The sequence below is a fragment of the Otolemur garnettii genome, unplaced genomic scaffold (assembly GCF_000181295.1).
Source record: "Otolemur garnettii isolate 467f Iridium unplaced genomic scaffold, OtoGar3 scaffold00225, whole genome shotgun sequence".
Taxonomy (NCBI): Eukaryota; Metazoa; Chordata; class Mammalia; order Primates; family Galagidae; genus Otolemur; species Otolemur garnettii.
In genome coordinates, this window is record NW_003852620.1 from 1,295,396 (window position 1) to 1,298,525 (window position 3,130).

Below are 3,130 nucleotides of genomic sequence, written 5' to 3' on the forward strand. Positions count from 1 at the left end.
TTGTTGTTTGGCGGGTCCGGGCTGGGGATTCGAACCCGCCACCTTAGGTGTACGTGGCTGGCGCCTTAGCCGGTTGAGCTATAGGCACTGAGCCATGGAGTGGGGAATAGTAAAGAAAAGTTTTAAAAGTTCAGAAAGGGGTTCTGGACAAATGCTTACCTTACCATTAGATGGATGAATTTTGGGCAGGGGCCAGAAGGCTTCCCTATTTCCCTTTGTCTCATCAGAACAAGAATCTGTCTAGTTGGGTCTGATGGGGTATACTTTGGTCCCTCAAGGGGGCTTCTCCCCATCTGGGTTTCAACATAAAAATGAGAGGTCTAAGACTGAAGAAAAAGATTATTCTGAAACATGAAACGAAGGGAAACAGAGTCCAGGCTCTGTGTGAACAATGTTGGCCTTTATTTCCACCCAGGTGTGGGCAAGCTGAGTTCTAGAAGGAAGTGAGCTCGTGGGTTAAGGTGGATAGAAATTTAAAGGGTTGGCAGGGTAGGGGTTGCCACATTCCCTCTTTCCTGGGTGGGACATTCTATTTGGGCAGGTCGATTCTATTTGGATGGGTCCTTCCATTTGACTATCACACAGGCAATGAGTTGAGGCCCAGAGGAAGTGGCCCACCTCAGCCATGTCTGAAATCAGGATAAGGGCAAGAGGCATGAGTCAGGGAGCCCAGTGTGTTTGCTACAAGCCCTCTAGGAAGTGGCAGCTCACAGGCTCAGACACATTTAAGAGACAAACACTCAACTGTTGCTTCTGTGAGGCTCCATGGAGAAAGAGGATCTCTTCTCTGCACAAAATGACAATTAGTCCACTTCCTTCAAAGGACAGCATTCAGAATTCTTCACTGGACCTTTCAAGCTACCTGATCTCAAATCTCCTGTTAATGGTTTGAATAGTCCCCATGGCTGTCCCTGGTGGTTATCAGAAGAAGCCAGAGGATTAAAAGGATGGGAAGGAGAGAAAGGAATAGAGGATCAGAGGGAAAACCCTTAATTAATTAATCACACATAAAAAGAGCTAGGGTCTTTCAACGAATGTTTTGTTTGTTACAGAATAGATTTAAGTGCAACAATTAAAATAAAATTTACATACTTAACTTTAAAATTCCATTTAGTTTCTCCCACGTAAATATCAGGACAATTTTAGAATGTGAGGACCTGGGAAGGGAAAGAATGCAGGGCCTGCTTTTGTTCCATTTCAGGTGACCCAGCTTTTGGAGATAATTGGGAAAAGATGCTGCTGGTGAGGATGGGTCCTGAGTGACCAGGAGGACCCCAGGTGTGAGACTGAGATGTGGGGACCTTGGGGAGGAATGCCTGGACACTTCAGCAGCAACCCTCACCAGAGCATCATGGAATTTTTGGTCTTGACTGTCCTAGATCAGAATTTACTACCAAGAAGAACTGCCGTTCCCTCCAGCCGGGGTGTGAGACCATGGCCATTGGCCAGTTATGAATGCTTATCCAAGAGTTGCCTTGGGCCAGACATTAAATACACAAACACTGACAAAAGTTGATGAACAAAAATAGGGTCTGTTCATAATTTTCATGATATTGAACATCACAAATAAGTATTTATAGCCAGCCAAAGGCCACAGTTGGATGTCCCAGCAGCAAATGGTTCTCTTGGGCAAATAAAAGGCTTAATTGAAAGCATAGTTGCCTCACACCTGTAGGGTTTCTTTTAACAGGCAAAAGGAGGACATATGGGATGCTGAGCAAAAGAAACCATCACCCTCTGTCTGGGTAATTTATAATAACAGAAATTTATTCCTCATAGTTCTGAAGAATAGAAAGTCCAAGATCAAGTCACCAGCATGCAGTGTCTGGTGAGAGAGCAGCCCTCCTTTCTCTGCTCTCATGTGGCAGAAGAGCAGAAGAGAGGACCCACTCTCTCAAGCCCTTTTATGACAGCCCTGCTCTCTCCCATGAGGGCTGTGCTCTCATAACTTTATCACATTCTAAAGATTCTCCCTCTTAATATCATCACATTAGAGATGAAATTTCAATATATGGATTTGTGGGAACACAGACCATAACATCTTACAACCTCCAGGTAGAAAACAGTCTACATCAGATCAAGCCATTTCCAGAATGATCTTCAAACTCCTTTCTTCTCTTCCCCATCCTCCTGAGGTTTATTAGCTTACTTCATGCCAAACCTTTCAGGGAGACTCACTTCTCCTGCCCTTACTTGTTGGTTAGGCATTGATGCAGCTGAGGGCAGGTGAGTGCCCAAGGAATCATGAGGTACAAGTTCACGTGTGTCACAGAGGCTGTGTGTTTCCTGCCTAATTTGCTGACTTTGCTCCAGCGCACCTGGCCTCTATCTAACCTTTCCCAGAAGAGGTTGAAACTTGTCTATCTTAGGAGCAGCTGCCCCCTAAGCATCAAAGAAGAGAGAACTGGAAAAGATCACACAGGGTCTGGTTCACTCCCACCTTTCCTCTCCTTTGCTATTTTACAGGTGAGGAAACAGGTCCATGGAGGAGTGAGGGACTTGGCAATATGGTGGCCGGGGCAAGAAATGGTCCAGAAATCAGGTTCCTTGATCTCTAGTGTGGGCTTGTCCATGACAAAGCCTCATGACAGATTCCCCTTCTCTCTTGATCTCTTGCACTGACAATCCCCTAAGAAGCTCATTTTTGTTTTTCTTCCAGGGCAGAAGCTTCTGGATATGAACAGGGATGGTCCTTAAGGACAGGATGGCAGAGTTGACATTAACCTCTGTCAGCCCATTGATAGGCCCAAGTGACTTCACTGTCATGCTGATGGGTTGTCAGAGAGCCCGGCCCATCCCCATTTCATCCCAGCCAATGGTGGACTTATTATTAAAGCTCTTGCCTGCTGGGGTTTTAGAATGTATTAAAAGACTTGTCAAAAAGTTGCTAAAATGATCTTTACTTGGGATGAGTCAATAATTAAAAAAAAAAACAACCAAGCCAATTTCTGTACCGTTCAGGCAGTATGGTAAAGGTAACTCATTAAATTAATACTTGTGCTCCGGTTTGAAGGGCACTGAAGTGGAGAAAAGCAGCCCCTGGCAGCCAGTGTTGATAGAAGCTGGCCTGGCCTCACAGCTAGAGGAGGAAGCTCTGTTGAATATAACAATTTCAGGAAACACCTACATG